Genomic DNA, 9,913 nt, shown 5'->3' with positions numbered 1-9,913 from the left:
CTCTTCAATCTGTATGCTGAGCAAATAATCCGAGAACCTGGACTATATGAAGAAGAACAGGGCATCAGAATTGGAGGAAGACTCATTAATAACCTGTGTTATGCAGATGACACAACCTTGCTTGCTGAAAGTGAACAGTACTTGAACACTTACTGATGAAGATTAAAGACCACAGCCTTCAGTATAGATTATACCTCAACATAAAGAAAATGAAAATCCTCACAACCGGACCAATAAGAAACATCAAGATAAACGAAGAAAAGATTGAAGTTGTCAAGGATTTCGTTTTACTTGGATCCACACTCAACACCCATGGAAGCAGCAGTCAAGAAATTGAAAGACATATTGCATTGGGCAAATCTGCTGCAAAAGACCTCTTCAAAGTGTTAAAAAGCAAAGACGTCACCTTGAATACTAATGTGCACCTGACCCAAGCCCTGGTGTTTTCAATCGCCACCTATGCATGAGAAAGATAGAGGTTGAATATAGAAGACCAAAGATGAATTTACACCTTCGAATTGTGGTGCTGGAGAAGAATATTGAATACACCACGAACTGCCAAAAGAACGAACAAATCTGTCTTGGAGGAAGTACAACCAGAATTCTCCTTAGAAGCAAGGATGGCAAGACTATGTCTCACATACTTTGGACATTTTGTCAGAAGGGATCCCTGGAGAGGGACATCATGCTTGGTATAGTGGAGGGTCAGTGAAGAAGAGGAAGACCCTCAATAAGATGGATTGACACAGTGGCTGCAATAGTGGGCTTATAAGCATAGCAAGGATTGTGAGAATGGCACAGGACCCGGCAGTGTTTCGCTCTGCTGTACGTAGGATCGCTATGAGTTTGGATGGACTTGATGGCACCTAGCAACAACAAGCCTTGAATTGGTAAAGATCTATGTTTGGAGATTTTGTTGTAATTCATTGGGTTCTTGTTGGCTAACTTTTGGAAATAGATCACCAGGCCTTTGTTCCCAGTCCATTTTAGTCTAGAAACTCTGCTGAAACATGTCTAGCATCATAGCAATAGGCAAGCCTCCACTGAGAGATGGCTGCACTTCAGGTGCATCGGCCAGGAGTTAAACCTGGGTCTCCCGCATGGAAGGTAAAATTCTACCACTGAACCACGAGTGACTTTTATAATAAGATACAAATATAAGAATGTAATTGAAAAAAGGAACTGGAGAGAGAACATCAATTTTCTGACACTGAGTTGGTGCTTACTCCCCACACATGTTGCTGATAATGCAGGCCTTTTGCCCTGGGTGGGCTTACACATTGAGCCATTTTCAAACAACTGGTAGAGGGGGCCCAGACTTCACTGGGCCTCCCCTTGACAATGAAGCTGTTATACGTGGCACCAGCGAGACCACAAACACAAACACAAGCATGAAAACAGAATTGTATGGTTAGAAGAGGAACCCTGGTGTTGCCGTGGTTAAGTGCTCGACTGCTAACCAAAGCATTGGCGGTTCTAACCTACCAGCTCCCCTTCGGAAGAAAGAGGTGGCAGTCTGCTTCCATAAAGATTACAGCCTTGGAAACTGCATGGGGCTGTTCTACACTCTCTATAGGATCACTAGAGTCAGAATCAACTCGACAGCAATGGGTTTGGTGTTTTTTGGTTTTGGGCTTTTTGTTTGTTTGTTTGTTTACATGGTTAGAAAGTGGTCATCCACATAGCCCAGGAAATGCTGATTTTTATTTAGATTATCACTAAAATTCAATTTTTAAATACAGGGAATTCAAAGTCTCTCCAGGATTTGTCACAATACCCAAATGAAGAAACACTGGAATCAAAGACCTCTAAAGACCCTTCAAGCTTTACACCATTCTATTCAAATCTAACCTTGCTGGAGCCTGAGGAACCCTGGTGGTGTACGGGCTTAAGTGCCCTGCTGCTAACCAAAAGGTCAGGGGTTCAAACCCACCAACTGCTCTATGGGAGAAAGATATGGCAGTCTGCTTCCGTAAAGATTTACAGTCTTGGAATCTCTATGGGGCAGTTCTACTCTGTCCTGTAGGGCTGCAATGAGTTGGGATCAACTGGTTGGCAGTGGAGTTGGCTTGGTTTGTTGGAGTCTCGTGAATATAGGGTCGCTATGAGTCGGAATCTACCGGACGGCAGTGGTAGGTGGAATCGACTCGAGAGCACTGGGGTGGGGTGGGGATGAGTCAGAATGGACTGGACCGCACTGGTTTTGGTTTTTGGCTTCATGAATATCAATTACAGTGCACTGATTGGCCACTAGAGGGAACTAGAGATCCATCATGATAAAATGAGCCAGCAATGGAGGGATAGCTAAGGCCTCCATACTGGCAGAGCAAAGGGCTTAGAGGCAACTGTGTGCCACTGTTTTCTCACTGTAGGACTGAAAGATAATAGTCCAACTGAGCTATGCACATGGTGGGTGTGAAACTAATACAAATTCCTTCTTTTACTTAAATGTTGTCGTTGTGTTTTTAAGTGCGGTTGCATCAGTTCCAGCTATAGGAGACCTTGGTGGTGTAGTGGTTAAAAGTTTAGCTGTTAACCAAAAGGTCAGCAGTTGGAATCCACCAGGTGCTCCTTGGAAATCCTATGGGGCAGTTCTACTCTGTCCTATAGGGTCACTATGAGTTGGAATCAATTTGACGGCAATGGGTTTACTTAAACAAGAGGGCTTTTCACTTCTTACTTATTTTTATTTATTCCACTAACTTCGAGTGCCTACTATGTGTAGGGAAAGAAGTATTTACATTGTTCATAAATTTCCAAATATACTTGTAATTTAAGATGAGTTGCTGGTTTTCAATAAATTTTCCAAAATTCACTAGGTAGAGAGGATGGGCAATGGGACATACTAGCAAATAGCACACTGCGTAGCTCTGCAGGAACAGAAGGAGTGTTACTGCTTTGTCTGCCTCTAGGGTTTTTTCATCTCTGTGGAAAAATGACCCTGTTTTCTAAGCCATTCATTTCACTGATAAGCACATATTGAACGCCAGCCCTGTGCTTAGAATGTGACAGATGTGGGTATTGAAAACTAAGAAGTGTAAGTAAGTCTCCATCAAAAAAACTCCTTACAATCTAGTTGGGTAAACAAAGTAGCACATGTGAAAATGCAAGAGAAGTATAAACCAAGTAGCTGAGAGAATAAATGCAATAGGAGTTGAGAGGAAGAGAGGGCTGTTAATTATGTGTGAAGGAAGGACCACTGTTAATTATGTGTGAAGGACCACTGTTAATTACATGTGAAGGACCACTGTTAATTATGTGTGAAGGACCACTTTGAAGAGGAATAGAAAGAAAGAGTAATTGGAGTAAGAGTATCTGAAACACATTCACCTCACAATCGTGTGATGTAGCTTTATAAGATATGTCTTCACAATTATTTGACTTTCTTGAAAGAAAAAGCATGTCCTTGGCGGCAGGGAGTGTCCCCGAGGCTTCACTGGGCTGAGGTGAGGAACGTGTCACCAACCATCCCTCAGCTCTGCTTCCCACACTCTCCAAGTGTGACTGGACCCCAGGACAACCCTCACAGACTGCTGGGTAAGCCCCTCCTGTTTCTCCTGCCCACAAGGACCTGATGGTGGCCTCATCACAGCCACACTGCTACCTGCTGCTGCCCTCAAACGTGAGTTCTGACTCCTCAGGCTGCAGACTCATCTGCTGCTCCGCGACCACTCCGGTAGGAAGGGAAGGGAATGGCCCTCCCCTCAATTCCATGGTTGCTTGGGCCCCAGGTCTCACAAAGACCCCACCCAATAGCACTCCATCAGCTTCAGCCTGCGCCCCTTCCTCTAAAGGTTCCTGAGCCATCCTGTTTCCACTGCCGTGTCCCCCGCTCCCCCAGCCCCACCAGCTCGCCCTCTTCTCTCCTCCTTCAGGAGTCACACTGTCTTGTCCCTCTTTGTGACCCTATGAGGAATGGTTGTTCATGGACACAGTGACTTCATCTGACCTGGCTGTGAATGAGCCCAAGCAAAAAGGAAAGAGAGCAGATCAAGAGTCAAGGTCAGCGCTGCCTTTGTCAAGTGTCAAAGTCAAGTGTATGAAGTGAACCTGCTCTGAGGACTTCACAGGCTCTAGGTGGGTTAGTTTACTTATAAGGTTTCCTGTCCAGACATGAGCCTGCCCTTCCAACAGCAAAGCTGGGTAGTTTAAATGATCAGAAATTATGGTTTTGCTTCTACAAATTTGGAATTTCCATTCTGTCATGAGCACACGACATCCAGTCTTTCAAAAAATAAATAAATAAAGATTGTGTGCAACACAATGGGAGGCCTCCTGCTGGACCTGGAGATACAGAGAGTGTAAAGCACAGTCCTGTCCTAGAAGAGCTCAGAGTGTTAGCGAGTTGTGGAGGCGGGGACAGCCACAGATAATCGTGACTCAACTGGAAGTCCTCATGGGTGTGCATGTAATAGACCACTGGAAGTTCTCACGTGTGTGTGTGTGTGTGCGCGTGCATGTGCGTGTGATAAACCACAGCTGAAGACCTCACGTGTGTGTGTGTGATAAACCACAGCTGGAAGTCCTCGTGTGTGTGTGTGTGATATGTCACAACTGGAAGTTCTTACCTGTGTGTGTGTGTGTGTGTGCATGTCTGTGTGTGTGTGCCTGTGTGTGTCCGTGCATGTGAAACACCACAATCAGAGGCCCAGCACTCAGTCAGTTTTCCAGTATAGGATGTTTTCATTCCCTACCACAAGACTAAAAACAGCTGAGGACCACTGGGGCATCCCTGGTGGCACCAGTGTTTTGTGCCCAGCTGCTAACCTAACAGCTGGCAGTTCACACCCGCTCAGTGGTGCCACAGAAGAAAGGCGTGGAGATCTACTTCTGTAAAGATTACAGCTGAGAACAGCTACGGAGCACAGTTGTTCCCCGTAACACATGAGGTCGCCATGAGTCAATATCAACTCAAGAGCTATGGGTTTGGTTTGGTTAGGGGACCACCAGCCAAGGGAGATACAGCCCTGCAGACTCAGCTGAGAAGACATTCAAAGGCAAACAAGAGCCCAAGGACCACATCACAGTAAGTCACACACGACAGCTGTGGTGCTGGAGGGGGCCTCCACCAGGCTTTGGGAGGCAGAAGGGCGAGGAGAGCGCTTGCTAAACCTGCTTCATCTTTATTTAGCAATTAGGGGAAGAATAAAAGTCTCATTTATCAACACAGAAGGATGCTAAGGAGTAGCTGCTGTAAATACCACAGAAGACAGAAGACACCGATCAGATTTGGGGGTAGACAAAGCACAGCGCGCAAACCAGACCATCTGGCAGCCCTAGTTCTCATCCAGAAAGATGTAGGGAGCAGATTGGATGGGATGCTCCCGGGACAGGGCCCTTTTCCCAGGAAACAGGCACCATCCTGGGGAGAGCAAGATGCCAGCCAACAGGCAATCCACTTGCATAGAGCGGTAACCCAACCTGTGGGCCTCGGATGAGGCGAGGCACAGGGTCACAGCCAGGGCAGTGCAAGTGTGTTATCTATGGTTGAATACATGGTGTCCTCCTGGTTGCAACCTAGAAAATTGTAATGAATATAGGTGCTGTTATGTTGTTGTTTGGTGCCGTCGAGTCAATTCTGACTCCTAGTGACCCTTTGTGACAGAGCAGAACAGCCCCACAGGGTTTTCTAGGCTGTAATCTTCCTGGGAGCAAAATCCCAGGTCTTCCTCTCAGCCACTGGTGAGTTCAAACTGCCAACCCTTTGGTTAGCAGCCGAGCTCCTAAATGTTTGTGCCACCAGAGCTCCGCAGATGCTGTTACGAGCACTGAAAGCGTATTTTTGCCTGTATTATCACTCCCTTTCAATCACACCCAGGTGTCTTTTTTAATCTCAAGAATTCTTTTCCTGAGACAATCTTCGATGGTTGCAAGGGAGGGGAGGGATGGGGATGGAAAAACACTTAATACACAATAGATAAGTGGAAAATTCGGTGAAGGGTAAGGCAGTGCACAATACCTGGGAAGCCAGCACAACCTGTATGAGGCAAGGTCATGGTAGCTCCGTAGACACATCCAAACTCCCTGAGGGACTGAATCGCTGGGCCGAGGGCTCTGGGGACCTTGGTCTCAGGGAACATCTAGCTCCATTGGCATAACATACTTGAAAAAGAATATTTTGCACATTCTTCTTTGGTGAGTAGCGTCTGGGGTCTTAAAAGCCTGTGTGAGCGACCATCTAGGATACTACGCTGGTCTCATCCCTTGGGGAACAAGGGAGAATGAAGATTAGTCCAAAGGGCTCCACCAGACTGAGTCCAGTACCACTAGATGGTGCCTGGCTACCACCACTGAGAGTCCCAGACAGACTTGGAGAAAAATGTAGAACAAAATTCTAACTCAAAAAGAAAGACCAGACTTGCTGGCCTGACAGAGACTGGAGAAATCCTGAGAGTATGGCCCCTGGACACATTTTCAGCTCAGTAATCAGGTCACTCCTGAGGTTCTCCCTTCAGCCAAAGACTGAACAGGCGCACGGAACAAAACAAGACTAAAGGGGTGCACCGGTCCTGGAGCAGCGACTGGAAGGCAGGAGGGGACAGGAGAGCTGGTCATAGGGAACCCAGGGTTGAGAAGCGAGAGCGTTAACATGTCCTGGGGTTGTTAACCAATGTCATAGTACAATGTGTGTACTAACTGTTTGATGAGAAACTAGTTTGTTCTGTAAAACTTCATCTAAAGTTCAATTAAAAAAAAAAAAAGAATCAAAGAGTATTAAGACAGTAGAAACAGTTTAAAGAAAAAAAATATTCTTCTCCTTGTGGCTTTCCGCTCTTACTCCCAGGTCATGCCAAACAGTTTCTCTTTCAGGTTCTTGTTTTCTCTGCTGCTCAAGTGCGCACTGCCTTCCTCCCATGTGACAGCTCATAGGTCCCGTGTGTCCCCTCTTTTTTCTCTTCTGTCCCCTGTGCTTGGATGACCATTAGGATGGTGAATGCAGCCCTTGAGGCTGGCGGTCACCAGTCTCGTTTTGCACCGTGTCTCTCCTCATCCCCGGCACGCCACCTGCCCTGGCCTTCTTTCTGTTCCTCGACCTTGCATGCTAGCCCCACCTCAGAGCCTTTGCACATGCTGTTTCTCTGTCCCTGTCCCTGGGTGGTGCACATGGTTAACACACTCAGCTGCTAACTCAAAGGTTGGAGATTCGAGTCCACCTAGAGGCACCTCAGAAGAAAAGCCTGGCGATCTACTTCCAAAAAACCTGCCATTGAAAATGTCATGGAGCACAGTTCTACCCAGACATGGCCTGGGGTCACCATGAGTCAGAATCAACTCCACGGAAACTGCTTTTGTACTTCTCGTCCTACTTCAGAGCTCAGCTCAAATGTCACTTCCTCCCAGAAGCCCTCCCTGACTGCCCGAGCCAGGGCAGATCCTTTATCTCATGCTTCCCCAGCTTCTTCCACTTCTCTGTTGCAGCACCGATCCCAGCTGTAATATGGCAATTGCATGATCCATTGTTTTTATCTGTATTCCTAAAGAGAACGTAAATCCCACGAAGGGTAAGATGGTGTCTAGTGGGCTCATCTTTGTATTCATCACACCTCATTCAGGGCCAGAGCACAGAGGTGTATAAATATCTGTAGAATGATTGAATTAAATAAAATGATAAGCTATGTGTTATGAATTGAACTGTGTCCCCGAAAATGTGCGTCAACTTGGCTAGGCCATGATTCCCAGCTTTGTGAGGCTGCCCACCTTTTTATAATCTGACGTGATTATCCTATGTGTTGTAAAGCCTAACCTCTATGATGTTAATAAGGCAGGATTAGAGGCAGTTATGTTAATGAGGCAGAACTCAATCTACAGATTAGGTTGTGTCTTGAGTCAGTCTCTTTTGAGACATAAAAGAGAGAAGTGAGCAGAGAGAAGAGAGACCTCATGCCACCAAGAAAGAAGCACTGGGACCAGAGTGCATCCTTTGGATTCAGGGCCCCTGCACTGAGAGGCTCCTACACCCAGGGGAAGATTGATGACAAGGACCCTCCCCCAGGGCCGACAGAGAAAGCCTCCTGATAGAGCTGGTGCCATGAATTTCGATTTCTAGCCTCCCAGACTGAGAGAATAAATTCTGTTTGTTAAAGCCATCCGCTTGTGGTATTTTTGTTACAGCACAACTGGATGATTACGACACCATGTTATGAAACATTGATGGATTTCCAGTCAAATTCACAGCATACTACAGAAAGGGAATGCCCCAGGCAGACCCCAGAACATGTCACCTTCATGCTGAGAAGGGACCTGGCAGTCACCCTGTACAACCATCAGTCTGCAGAGGTCCGTGAGCTACAACATACCCATGGCCTCACAGCACCTCAATGAGACCTGTCACCTTATTCCCTTTCCTTGGCCCTAAGTTGCCCTCTCTGTGAAAGGTGGACCAGATCTACTTATGGGCCTTTGGGGAGGGCGATAATAGTTTCCGAATAACAACGGATTCAAAGCTTCATATTCCAGGGAATGTGAAAGGTATTCTGGAATTGTGCAGAACAAGATGGGGACTCAGGGACCTGGGTTTGTGCCTAACTCTGCCTTGAGCCAGTTGTGCTAACATGGATGGCACTGTCCCACACAGAGTGCCCTTCCCAGCTCTGCAAAAGCAGAGGCCTGAGCTGGAGGACCCCTGCTGTCAGCCCTCAGCATCGGCCTAGCTGGGCGATGTGTGCATCCTCGATGCCCACCCTACTCCAATGGCATTCTTTATTTCCTAAGAATAATGGTGTTTCCTACTGTGTTTCTTTCCTGGGGCTGCCGTCACAACATACCATGCAGGGTGGCTTATAAGAACAGAAATACATTGTCTCAGAGTTCTGGGGGTACAGTCTGAACTCTGAGTGCCGGCAGGGCCATGCTCTCTCCGAAGCCCCTAGAGGAAAATCTTTCCTTGTCTCTCAGACTCTGGTGGCCCCAGGCATTTCTCAGCTTGTGGCTGCATCACTCCTATCCCTGCCTCCATGTTCACAGGGCCATCTTCCCTCTGAGACTCTCTGTGTGTCTTCTCCTCCTCGTACGAGGTTATCATCGCCTTGCATTAGGGCTCATTCTGCTCCAGTGTGACCTCGTGTTAACTGACTACTTCTGCAAGGACGCTATTTCCAAACAGGGTCACGTTCATAGGTACAGGGCTTGAGACTTTAACATATCTTTTTGGAGGTCACAATCCAACCCGTGACACTTGCAAAGACCGAGTCAGTGACTAGCCTGCTGTGCTTTGTCTCCTCAACTCAAGACCCTGGCTCACTGGTGCTTTGGGTGCCAGCCATCAGACTGGGTAAGCTTTTGGGCAAGGTGTGGCCATCAACCAGGTAGGTGAAGTCCACCTGCAGTGACCCTGCTGCCAAGGAACCCACTGAACCAGCCAGCTTTCCTTTGAATAGAGGCGGCAACCTTGCTCTTCAAATTTCCCCTGCCAGTTAATATTGGTCTTTGGGCCCTTTGCCAAGAGTGTGTGAGAATCAGCTTAGTTGCAGATGGATGACATCTGTCTTAGTTATTTAGTGCTGCTGTGACAGAAATACTACAGGTGGATGGCTTTAACAAATTGAAATTTATTTTCTCACTGTTAAAGAGGCTAGAAGTCCAAATTCATTGTGCCAGCTCTAGGGGAAGGCCTTCTCTCTCTGTTGGCTCTGGGGGAAGGTCCTCGTCTCTTCTGTACTTCTGCTCCTGGGCGATCTTCATGTGGCTTGGCATGTGTCTGCCACCATCTCTGCTCTACTCACTTGCTTGTTTAATCTCTTTTATATCTTAAAAGAGATTGACTCAGGACACATCTTACACTAATACTGTCTCATTAACATAACAAAGACAACTCATTCCCAAATGAGATTAGAATCACAGGCATAGAGGTTAGGATTTACAACACATATTTTGGGAAGACACAGTTCAATCCATAACTTTCCATCCTTTGACT

This window comes from Elephas maximus, chromosome 1 (assembly GCF_024166365.1).
Source record: "Elephas maximus indicus isolate mEleMax1 chromosome 1, mEleMax1 primary haplotype, whole genome shotgun sequence".
NCBI lineage: Eukaryota > Metazoa > Chordata > Mammalia > Proboscidea > Elephantidae > Elephas > Elephas maximus.
The sequence above is the reverse complement of the archived record's forward strand: the minus strand, read 5'-3'. Positions refer to the sequence as shown.